Below are 12,596 nucleotides of genomic sequence, written 5' to 3'. Positions count from 1 at the left end.
CACGGCCCTTCTGGGAAGGGAGACACGGTCTATTTTTGCTCTCTGACAACACAACAGAAGCAGCCGCCGTGACTTATCTCTGCTGCCAAGGACTGAGGCCGCCACGCGGCTGGCTCTGTGCCCTGCGCTGCGCAGCCCCCGCCCCAGCCCCAGCTGGAGATAGGAATGGCGTCAGGGAGGGGCTTCCACGGGCCCAAGAATGTACCCCCACCTCTCCCCTTCTGTGGTCTACACGCCTGAGTCAGCCACTCCCAGAAGCCCCCAGGACCCCTCTGCCAGGACTTCCTGCCTGAGCCGGGCACCCCCTGGGAAGTTTTCCACAGCCCAGCGAGGGTCCCGCTTAAGGGGGCTCCGTCAGGGCTGCCCCAGCTCCCAGGGCCAGGAGCCCTCGGAGGCACCTCCCGTGTCGGAGGCCGGGAACCCAGGTTTCAGGAAACCCCGAGCTGACAAAGCCTCCTGCTGGAGGAGCTGCAGGCCTTTCCTCTGAGGCTGGCGTGGAAGTGAATCTGCCAGATAATTTTAGCACAGAAATGAGCGCTCGGAGGAGGGGCAGGGCCTAGAGAGGCCGGCAGGGCTGCAGAGAACGGCCGTGCGGGTGCTGTGGTGCAGGCAGCCACCCCCACACTGCTCGCTGCACGCGGGGCCTGCTGGAACCCTCGGAGCCCCAGCAGAAGGTGGGTGGCCCGTCACACCCCCATGACTTGGGGGTGGACAGTGGCTGGTGCCCTCCCTGGCCCAGGCTAGCTAGACTGGGGGTCCACCTAGACCCCTTTCTCACCCTGCCAGGCTGGGCAGAGCTGCAGGGGCCACACTACCACCTGGGATGACCCTAGGTGACGTCCCAGAGATGGGGTGTCCAGACGTCGGCTGTCACATTCCTGCCTGGAGGCTCATCAGGCTGGTTCCTTTTTCCAGGGTCTGAGCCCACACGGGAGGCTGAGTCCTCCTGCCGAAGCCCTTCCTGGGGGCCACAGAGCCTTCTGGAGGAGTAACTGTGACCACCGTGACCACGGCCGGGCGGTGTGGAGCCAGCAGCCCGGAGATGAGTCCCCACAAGGGGCTCGGCTGCACGGGCGCTGCTGCTCCTGAATGAAGCCCGACCTGGACCTGCCTCTGGTCACCCCCTCCTCTGGTCTTCTTTGGATCAAAGTGTGGCCGTTGGTGGCCTGCAGCCTCCACCTCATAAATCAGGTGCTGGGCACAGTGGGCTCTTCACGTCAGGTGTCTGTTCAAGACTCCATTAAACCGGAAGATGGCCCAGGGCCCGTGCGGCGTTTTCCACCGCCGTGAACGTGACCGTGGAGAGACCGTGAAGGGCCTTTTGAACCTGGCAGAAAAGGCAGCTCCCACTCGGTTCTCCAGAGCTTCCTTGGGGTGAGTTACACAGACAGCAGCAAATGCAGACCCTGGGGTGGGCATGGAGCAGCTGCTGACCTGGCCGTGGAGTAAGACTTCGGGGCTGTGACTGGCACGAACGTCCCAGTGAGCCCTGTCTGACTGCACCGAGACAAGGCTGCACGTACAGGTGACTCGTTATTACCACTGTTTGGAACGACATTTTACTAGGGCAGAAGGCACATGTGCTCAGAGACACAATCTGATGAGTCCCGGTAACTATTACCCCAGGACCAGCAGCACAAGCATTACCAGGGCTCCAGAAACTTCTCTCCTGCCCAATTCCAGCCCGTCTCCACCCCTACAGGCAAACCTTTTCCTGATTTCCATCAGCATCCGTGAGTTTTGCCTTTCTCAGACTTCACAGAAACAGAATTACAGAGAGCACCGCTCTGGCTGGCTGCTTCCGAGGCGGGAATGGAACTTGATGCTGGAAGCGGCACTGGAGCCGGTACCCGGGTGAAGACCGGATGAAACGGAAGAGGCAAAGCGCCTTTCCATAAAACAGGCCCCAGGGCCGTGTCAGGTCGCCATTGTCGGCAATGACATGCAGCCTCGTGTGGTTTTGTTCTGCATTTCTCTAAAGATTGCCAGTGATGAGCATTTTTTCCTGTATTTGTTGGCCACATATATGTCTTCTTTTATTTTTAAATTTTTTTTTTTCAAAGATGGGGTTTCACCATGATGGCCAGACTGGTCTTGAACTCCTGACCTCAGGTGATCCACCCATCTCGGTCTCCCAAAGTGCTAGGATTACAGGCGTGAGCCACCGCACCCAACCATATATGTCTTCTTTTGAGAAGTGTCTGTTCATGTCTTTTGCCTGTTTTTTAATCAGCATATTGGGTTTTTGTTTGTTGAATTGTTATATTTTTATAGGTTCTGCAATTAGACCTTGGTTGGATACATGGTTTGCAAATGTTTTCTCCCATTCTGTAGGTCATCTGTTTACTCTGTTAATATTTTTTTCTGTGCAGAAACTCTTCAGTTTGATCGGGTCCCACTTACAGACTTTTGGCTTTGTTGCAATTGCTTTTGAGAATTAGTCATAAATCAGCCAAGGCCGACGTTCATATGCTATTTCCTAGGTTTTCTTCTACGGTTTTTCCTGCTTGGGATCTTATAGTTCAGTCTTTCATCCATCTTGAGTTAATTTTGTTTATGGTGAAAGGCAGAGTCCAGCTTCAATCTTCTGTGTATCGCTAGTCACTTATCCCGGCATGGTTTATTGAAGAGGGAATTCTTTCCTACAACCAGCAGATGCTTTGTAGGTGTGTGGTTTCATTTCCGCGTTCTCTAACCTATTCCACTGGTCTGTTTGTCTGTTTTTGTACCAGTACCGTGAGCTTTTGGTTACTGGCGCCTAGTGGTACAGTTTAAAGTTGGGTGGTGTGATGTCTTCAGCTTCGTTCCTTTTTCTTAGGATTGCTTTGGTGATTCGGGATCTGTTTGGGTCCCATATAAATTTTAAACTTGTTTTTTTTCTAATTCTGTGGAAAATTATGTTGGTAGTGTGATAGGAATAGCATTGAGTCTGTAATTGCTTTGGGCAGTGTGGCCAATTTAACAATATTGATTCTTCCTAAACATGAGCATGGAATAATATTCTTATTTGTATGGTCTCTGATTTCTTTCAGCAGTGTTTTATAATTCTCATTGTAGAGATCTTTCACCTTTTTGGGAAGTTGTATTCCAAGGTATTTTATTCTTTTTGTGTCTATCCTAAAAGGGATTGCATTCTTGATTTGGTTCTCAGCTTGGAGATTATTGGTATCTAGGAAAGCTACTGATTTTTGTGCATTAATTTTGTATTATGAAACTTGACCTGAAGTCATTTATAAGGTCTGGGAGCCTCGTGGCAGAGTCTATCAGGTTTTCTAGGCATAGAATCATATCATCTATAAAGAGAGATCGTTTGACTTTCTCTCTTCCCATTTGAATGCCTTGAATTTCTTTCTGTTGCCTGATTGCTCTAGCTAGAACCTCCAGTCCCGTTTTGAACAGGAGTGATGAGAGTGGGCCTCCTCGCCTTGTTCCAGTTCTCAAGGAGAATGCTTCCAGCTTTGCCTGTTCAGGAAGAGGTTGGCTGTGGGTTTATCATGGGTGGCTCTTATTGTCTTGAGCTGTGTTCCTTCAATGCCTAATTTGTTGAGAGTTTTTAACATGAAGAAATGTTGAATTTTATCAAATTCCTTTTCTGCAACTATTGAGATGATCATGTGGGTTTTGTTTTTAATTCTGTTTATGTGGTGAATCACATGTATTGATTTCCACGTGTTGAACCGGCCTTGCATCCCAGGAATAAAGCCAACTTGATTATAGTAATTTAACTGTGTGATGTGCTTCTGGGTTACATTTGCTAGTATTTTGTTAAAGATTTTTGTGTCTATGTTGACCATGAATATTGGCCTTAAATTTTCTTGTTTTGTTGTGTTTTCGCAAGGTTTTGCTTTCAGAAAGATGCTGGCTCCGTAGAATGAGTTAGGACGGAATCCCTTCTCTACTTTTTGAAATGATTTCAGTAGGATTGGTACTAGCTCTTCTCTGTAAGTCTAGTCGAATTCAGCTGTGAAGTCACCTGGTCTGGGGCTCTTTGGGTGGGGGGAGTTGGGAGGTTTTTTTAATCACTGGTTTCGTTTTGGAACTCATTATTGGTTTGCTCAGGATTTCCTTTTCCTCCTGATTCCTGTGGTTTTCCAGCAATTTGTCCATTGCTTCTAGGTTTTCTAGTTGGTGCACATAGCAATGGCCATAATAGTCTCCGAATGTTTTTTGTATTTCTGTGTTTATTTGGATCTTCTGTCTTTTTTCTTTATTAATCTAGATAGTAATCTATCAAATCTATTTAATCTTTCAAAGAACTTTTTTTTTGTTTCATTAATCTTTTTTACGGATTTTTTTGTTTCCATCTTGTTCAGTTCAGCTCTCAATTTGGCTGTTTCCTTTCCAGCAGAAGCAAGGTGCCGCCGAAGGAACGGCAAACGGCGGAAGCTTTGGGACTGGCTTGCTCTCGTCTCCGTAGATCCTCCAGGAGCGACATCCCGTTGTTAATTTGATATCGTTCTGATTTCTTGATGTAGTCATTCAGCACTCTAAACTCTCCTCAACACTGCTTTAGCTGCACCCCAAAGATTCCGGTATGTTGTGTCTCTGTTTTCATTCGTTTAAAAGAATTTTTAAAATTTCTGTTCTTTACCTAAATGGAGCAGGTTGTTTAAATTGCATTTAATCGCATGGTTTTGATAGATCGTTTTGGTATTGATTTATACATTTACTGTACTATGGTCCAAGAATGTGGTTGGTACGATTTATATTTGGCTAAATTTATTAAGACTTGGTTTATGGCCAAGCCTGTGGTCAACCTAAGGGTATGTGCCATGTGCAGGTGGAAAGAACGTGTATTCTGCGGTTTGGCGGAGTGTGTACAGATGTCCATCAGGTACCATTGGTCCAGTATCTACTTTAAATCCTTCGATCTTTGTTAGTTTTTTTTTTTTTTTTTTTTTTGCCTTGATGATCTATCTAATGCTGTCAGTGGGGTGTTGAAATCTCCCACTATGATTGTGTGGCACTCTAACTCTCCACACATTTCCGAGCACTTGTTTTATGAATCCGATTGCTTCAACATTGGATGTGTATATATTTAGGACAGTCAAGTCTTCTTATTGAATTGAATGCTTCATCGTTTTGTACTGCTCTTCTTTGTCATTTTTTAGAATTGCTGGTTTAAAATCTGTCTTATCTAACACCGAAAAGCAACTCAGTATTTTAGGTGAGGATTGGGTGCTGCCCTCACGCTATCAGCAGGTTGTTATGTAGACTGGACTGTATAGCTGCTTCCCAGTGTGAACGGGCCGCGTACTTGAGTGTGTTTGTGGTGGCAGGTGCCGTTCTTCCATTTCCATGTTTAGCGCTTCCTTTAGGACCTCTTGTAATGCAGGTCTAGTGGCAATAATTCCCTTAGCATTTGCTTGTCTGAAAATGATGTTTCTCCTTCACTTGTGAAGCTTGTTTTGGTGGGATGTAAAATTCTTGGTTTGAATTTTTTTTTCTTTAAGGTTGTTAAAAATAGAATCCCAATCCTTCTTGGTTTGTAAGGTTTCTGCTGGAAAGTCTGCTATTAGCCTGACGGGTTTCCCTTCCCCTTCTCTCTAGCTACCTAAGATGATTTTCATTCACATTGACCTTAGAGAATCTGAAGACTATGTGTCTTGGGAATGGTTGTCTTGTATAGCATCTAACAGAGGCTCTGTGAATTTCTTGAATTTGCATGTAGACCTCTCTAGTGAGATCAGGATGATGTTCATGAACTGTATCCTCAAATGTGTTTTCCAGCATCCTTGCTCACTCTCCTTCCCTTTCAGGAATGCCAAGGAGCTGTAGGTTTGTTCCGTTCACAATGTGCTATATTTCTCCATCTCAAAGGTTTTGTTTACTTTTTAATGTTTTTAAATTTTGTGCCTGTCTGTGTTGTTGCTTTGAAGATGCAGAATTCAAGCCCTGAGATTCTTTTTTTTAGTTTGATCTGTTCTGTTGTTAATGCTTCTAGCTGCATTTTGAAATTCCTGTAGCATTTTTTTTTTTTTAAATGAGACAGACTTTCGCTCTTGTTACCCAGGCTGGAGTGCAATGGCGCGATCTCGGCTCACCGCAACCTCCGCCTCCTGGGTTCAGGAAATTCTCCTGCCTCAGCCTCCTGAGTAGCTGGGATGACAGGCACGCGCCACCATGCCCAGCTGATTTTTGTATTTTTAGTAGAGACGGGGTTTCACCATGTTGACGAGGATGGTCTCGATCTCTTGACCTCGTGATCCACCCGCCTCGGCTTCCCAACGTGCTGGGATGACAGGCGTGAGCCACCGCGCCCGGCTGTGAATTTTTTTTGTTCGGTTTGGTTCTTTCTTAAAATGTTTATGTGATCTTTCACCCCTTGGACCGTTCACTGCTCTCCTTGGACTGGGTTCAGCTTTCCTCCATATCTCCACGTTTCCTGGATGTCCAGATCCTGGATCTACGTCTGACCTTTCTGTCATTTTCGTCTGGTTAAGGAGCATCGCTGGGGAGCTATGATCGCTCGAAGGTGAGAAGACTCTGGCTTTCTCATCTGTGTGGGCTGGTGTTCTTTTATCCTTTGAAGTTGCCATTCTTTGGCTGAGCCTTTTTGTTTTTACGTTTCTTATCGTCCTTCAGGGTTTGAGTGTCGCAAGTTGTGTATAATTGAATAGCTTCATTTCCTGATGATTTCAGAGGGCCAACGTCCAGCCCCTCGCTCCTGGTCAGTGACCTCTAACCCTGGGTGACTGGGACCAGGCTTGTTGCTTTGTCCTCTGGTCCCTTGAGGTTAAGCCCTGACTGGGCTAGAGTGGCTGAGGTGTTTCCAGACTGCTGGCAATGGCCCTCCGTCAGAGGCAGCAGGAATGCCTCGGGCAGAAGCTCTCTGGTGGAGGCAGCAGCCGGATCACAGGCAAACGTGCTCTTGTGGGAGGCTGACAGCAAAATTGCTCTGGCAGGGGCAGTGGAGGCACCGTGCCGTGGGAAATGCTCTGATGGAGATGGCAGGAGCACTGCAGTGAATCTGCTCTGGAGGTGTGGTATGAGCTCTGGTGGGAGAGTATTAGCAGAATTGCTTCAGTGGGGGTGGCAGGGTATCCATAGGTGGGAAGTGCCCCAGTGGGGGCAGCAGGGTCTCCACGGGTGGGAGGTGCTGCAATGGGGGCACTGTGGGCAGGGAGTGCTCAGTAGCAAGCAGCCAGGGTTCCATGGGCAAACCTACTTTGGAGGGGTTAGTGGCAGGCTCATGAGCAAACACACTTTGGTTGAAGGCTGTCAGTGAAAGAGCTCTGGTGGGGTGGTAGGGGCTTCTGGGAAAAGCACTGAGGTGGTAGCCGCTGGCAAAATGGTCCTTCGGGGTCGCTAAGGCTGTGCTGCATGCTAGCACAGCCAGGCAGGGACTTTGGGAAGGGCAAGCAGACAAGGGATTGTGCAGAGCAGACTTGTCCTGGTCCCGTGGGAGACAGCTCTGATCGCTCCAGGTCCAGCAGGCCACACAGGTCAGAGTCACCTAGAGGAAAATGAAGAACCTTCGGGGATGGGCACCAATGGCCATGCTCCGCTACAGCAGCCCCTGCACCAACCCACCTGGTCTCCATGCAGATTCAGCTTCTGTCTCTGCCTGCTTTCCTGGCAGCGCCCCCTGCCCGCTCAAATGTCTGCGGATTACGATGTTTCCTGTCGCTGTAATCCTGGAGGTCTGTGGCAAGAGCGAGTTGTTCCACGTTGGCACCACTCACCCTGTCTTAGTAGACAATCAAGGCCTGGCATGCAACCCGGAGGTTGGCAACCCTGGGCAGAGTTTTCAGCTCCTCCTCTGTGCAGTCCCAGCATCTGGGTCACCTCTCCCGCCACCCTCAATGCGTTCTCCCAGATGATCGGCCCCGAGGGTGCCAGTCTACTTGGTATTCTGTCTGCCTCAGTCGTTCTTTCTGGCTGTGTCTAGTTGGCCATCTTGTCCCCCCTCAACTCCTGGGATTTTGACTGAGATGGCAATTAATCAATTTGGAGATAATTAGCATTGTTAACAATTCTGAGTCTCACAACCCATGACAGGGTATAATTCTGCACCCTGGTATAATGTGTCTCGCTAACTTTACTCCTAAGTGTTTTATATTTTTAACACTACTGTCATCAGAGTTTTAAATTTTATTGTGAACTTCATAAATCTACTTAGCATATCTAGATAATTTCTTTGTTGTTGTTGAATTTTTTTAGGATTTTCCATGTCGATAATTATAATGCCTGTGAATAGAAACTATTTTAACTTTTTCCTTCCAATCTCTATAACTTTTCTGTTTTTGATTGTCCTGTGACACTGGCTAGGACCTACAGTACAATGTTCAATAGCAGCCATAATAACAGATTTTTGTGTGATTCCTGATATTAGGGGTAAAATTCTCAATACTTTAGTATTAACTGTGAAGTTGACTGTAAGTTTTTCATCAATGTCCTTTATCATTATGAGAAAGTTTCTCTCTACTGCCAGTTTCTGAGAGTTTTTATTATAAACGAATGTTGAGTGCAGTCAAATGTTTTTTTCTGTATTTCTTAAGATAAACATACATTTTTCTTTCTTCTGGTACTGTGCTGTATTGCATTAACTGGGGTTTTGAATGTTAAACTAACTTTGCATTTCTGAGATAAACCTCATCAGGTCCTAAAACATTATTAGTTTTAAATATTCCTGTATTCAATTTCCCAAATTTATTCAAGGATTTTTACACCTGTGATCAGGAAGAATATTGGTTTGTAATGTCTTTGCCTGGTTTTGTCTTAGGATTATCCTGGCCTCAAAAAATAAGTTTAAGTGTTTCCCTTTTTCTGTCCTGTTTTCTGAAAGTGTTTCTGTAAAATTGATAATTTTTTTTCTTTAATGTTGGAGAAAATTTTACAGTGAAACTGGGCCTGAAGTTTACTTTATGGGAAGGTTTTTGATAAATTTAATTTCTGTAATATATAGGCCTATTCAAATTTTCTGTTACTTCTAGTGTCAGCATTGGTAACTTGAGTGTTCCAAGGAATTGTCCATGTCACTTGGATGAAGAGAGAATTTGGGGTTGACAGTTTTTCTCTTAATACTTCAAAGACGTAGTTCCATTGTCCTCTGGCTTCCATCATTTATGCTGAAAAGTCAGCCATCATTTGTATTACTTTCTCCAAAGATATCATGAGCCATTTTTCTCAGGCTGTCTACAAGATTTTTTCTTTATCTTTAGCTTTAAACAGTTTGTGGTGTGCCTTGTAATGGCTTGCTTTGAGTTTATTCTACTTAGGGTTCACTGGCTTTAAATCTGTACATTTATGTTTTCACCAAATTTAGGAGAATTTCTACCTTTTTTTCTAATATTTTGTCTACCCCATTTGCTATCTCCAGTCCCTCTGTGGCTCCAGTTACAAGTTTATTAGACTGCTTGATGTTTCACAGGTCATGAGGCATCGTTCTTTGTACATTTTTCCTCTCTTGTTCTTCAAATTTGGTCATTTAAAAAATCTGTTTTCAAGTTTACTGATGTTTTCTTCTGTCATCATCAGTCTTTTACTAACCCTATCCAGGGACGTTTTCATTTTAGATATCTTACACTTAAGTATTAAAGTATCTATTTGGTTCCCACAGTTTCTCATTTTATGTTGAGGATTCTTTCATCCATTCACTCCTTATAGTCTGCTTTTCTCATAATTCTTTGAGTATGTCCATAACAAAGTTTTAAATTATTTATCTGCTAATTCCAAAATGAAGGTCAAATCACAGTATATTTACATTGATTACTTTTCTTTTGCCTATGGCTCACATATTTTCAGTTTCCTCATATATCTACTAACTTTTTATTGTTTATTTGATATTGTTCAGAATTTGGATTCTATTATCTTTCTGTGAAAATTGTTGACTTTTTTTCCTAATAAACAATTAATTTACCAGATAATCACCTTGAATTTGTGGAGACTTATTTAAACTTTTTCTTTTTTCTTTTTCTTTTTTTTTTTTTTTACCAAGCCCCTGTAACTTGGCAGGACTTAAATTCCAAATCTGGCTCTTCCGTTGTGAACAGCAGCTGAAATATTAATTAAGCTTTTCCAGCTTCAATTTCCCACCAACCTCTTTAAAATCTCCCTTACACACATCACTGAGGATTTGAGGGGAGTTTACACCCAGATTTGTGGCTCTCTCTTCTGTGACTCCTTCTTCCATGGGATTTCCTTCCTCAATTTCCAACTACTTTGGCAGCCCAAATGCCACCTTATGATACTTCTAACCAACTAGACTACACTTTATGCTTGAGTTCTGTCTTCCCTACGTCATGGAGACTGTAGACTGCCCTCAAACACTGAGTCTTCTTTGGCTTCTATTATAGGTTGTACTTCAATGCTTTAAAATATATTGCTGTGTCTGTTTGTCTGTTTGTTCAGAGTTTGTAATTGCTTTCTTAAGTAAAATTAGTCCAGTAAAGCTATTTTAGCCATTATCAGATTTCATAACTTCTTTCTGAAGTTTGCTGAATGGGATGTTCTGACTGGACCAGACAATGTATTGTCTTATCAGGAAAGAGCCATTTTAAGAGAGCCATTCATTGTTGAAGTCCCTGGTCTCCTACCCCATTTTCCTGATTCCCATTCCAATTAGAGGTCCTCTATGAGCCTGGCATTTTGTGGACAGCTTCACTGGGCATTCAGAGGGCACAGTACAAGCATCTCACCACAACCTTTAATTTATGGGACTTGGAACCACCGTGAGAAATAATATCAACCTTGTCTACAATTGGGATTCTAAGCCATGTTTCAAAGGGCTTAGGGGCTATATAGGAGGCAGATCACAGCAATGGATAAAGAGGGTTTTGATAGCAATATGGGGAGGGAGTGTGATCAATGGGAAACAGCCACAATTCTGGCCATATGAAGAAGCTGGGCTTGACTAATGAACCATTATCACCCCCACTCCAGGTCTCAGCTTGTGTCCATGGCTCTGAACAGGAGAGGGCCATTTGGGAAAACGGACAGAGAACATAGCATGAGAGGGAGGGGCCCAAGTTGCAACACTGTTTCTTCTTCTAATTCCCAGAGAACTTGGGAGGAGAACAGAAATAAGAGTTTCATGGGGGCGAAGGACCCCACCAAGAGTCACAGGCAGGAGGAAGGAAAGGTGTGCTGGGTATGAGAGGGCCCCTCACTCGGGGGCCCAGTGTTCCATGAGACAAGACATCAGTGGCACATCAAAGTGAGCCAACAGCCACTGGTCCTTGAGATGAAGGCTGGCTGAGGTGTAGGAAGGATGACCTTGAGGTATTCTCCTCATTTCAAAGATCAAGAAGAAGTCCTACAGGCATTCAAGTTGGGGGAGAAACCTCAGTGGGAGGGAGGGAACATCAGTATCATAGTCTGTACTCAGGGCACCAAATGCAACTGAACAGCAGGACAGCAACTCAGACTTTCAAGGAGCAAAAATTGCATCACCCAAGATGTCTCCATTATCTCAAGCCGGTGTTTACATGTGAGGACAATAGAGAGATATGTTCATGGATACAGGACTCAAAATGTTAGATGAACCAAAACCAGGTGAAAATAAAGATTCCAAAGAAGGTTTGGTCCAAACACATGACAGTGGGAACTCAGCCCAGTGGGGCACACATTAATGTCCAGATGACTAATATACTTGAGTGCAAGGACCAAAATAGTTTCTGCAAGAATATATAACAAATAAAATATGTTCATAAATCAAGTGCAAGATACCCGTGTTATTCAAACAAAATGCTAGTGTTGGAAGCAAGGCAAGGAGAAAATTAAGCATGCTAAAACTTCGCATTTTATATGGGACGAAAGACAGTTTTTGGTGAAACAGAGGTATAAATACGTGGATTAAGTGAGGTGGACATTGGCAGAATAAAAGTGTTTTGCTTTTAAATTACAAAAAGAAAAAACAGTAAGCAAGAAAATTACCTCAGCAATAGAATGAATAATAATTTTAGAGCACGGAAGGGTGAAACAACAGGAAGCAGAACAGATGACTGAAAGTAGGACCAAATCAATCCTGATTGCAGTGAGACTGGGAGAGAGCACCCAACTGTCAAATGAACCAGAAGATAAAGTCCAGCCTCTTTCTCATTCGCAAGCTGTGGAAAATCAAGCACAGCAGTGCTGTGGAACTCAGGCAGCCCCAGGGGCCGCCCGTGTGGGTTCCGAGGAGCCCAGAACCAGGAAGATTCACAGTAAAGGAAGAACAGAGATGCAAGTGGGGCCATCAGAAAAAATACTGTTGGGAAATGTGTATTAGGACGTCAACAGGTTTTCTGCCTGTTAAAAGTTACGATTCCACACAGAGCCAGCATTTGCTGTGTGCTTTGCATGGTTCTACATAATTTACAATCACGATTTGCGATTCAGTCCTCCAGATAACCCTCATAATTGCTCTTTCTGTGTCGGAGATGAGGAAAATGTGTTTCAGGAGCCCCTGTCTCTTGCCTAAAATAGCTCTGAATCCCTCCTCCAGTCCACTGTCTCCAACCGGGACATCCCTGGGAGCACTTGAAGTCAGACATCACAGACTCTGAGAGCTCAGAAGCACTGAACACACAGGGGGCTTGCGAACGCCCAGCCAGCCTTGGGAGATGAAGTGCAGAAGAGGTTTGAACACGATGGTATGATTAATACACTTGGCT

General features: G+C 44.8%; 1 long non-coding RNA gene across 2 annotated transcripts in view; it reads left to right on the top strand.

Moving 5' to 3' along the window:
- The first annotated feature begins 561 nt into the window (after positions 1 to 561).
- LOC120364335 (uncharacterized) overlaps positions 562 to 12,596 on the top strand; it is a 47,778-nt gene continuing 35,743 nt past the window's right edge. The window contains exons 1-4 of one of the 2 annotated variants that reach the window (XR_012517577.1): positions 562 to 1,374; positions 4,346 to 4,532; positions 6,362 to 6,475; positions 6,586 to 9,747. This is a non-coding gene — a long non-coding RNA (uncharacterized LOC120364335). Of the gene's footprint in view, positions 1,375 to 4,345; positions 4,533 to 6,361; positions 6,476 to 6,585; positions 9,748 to 12,596 lie in introns of those variants that run through there. The other variant, XR_012517578.1, reaches the window with a different exon arrangement.

This window comes from Saimiri boliviensis, chromosome 5, assembly GCF_048565385.1.
Source record: "Saimiri boliviensis isolate mSaiBol1 chromosome 5, mSaiBol1.pri, whole genome shotgun sequence".
NCBI classification, from domain to species: Eukaryota; Metazoa; Chordata; class Mammalia; order Primates; family Cebidae; genus Saimiri; species Saimiri boliviensis.
Note: the sequence above shows the minus strand (reverse complement) of the source record. Positions and strands in the feature narration are given on the sequence as shown.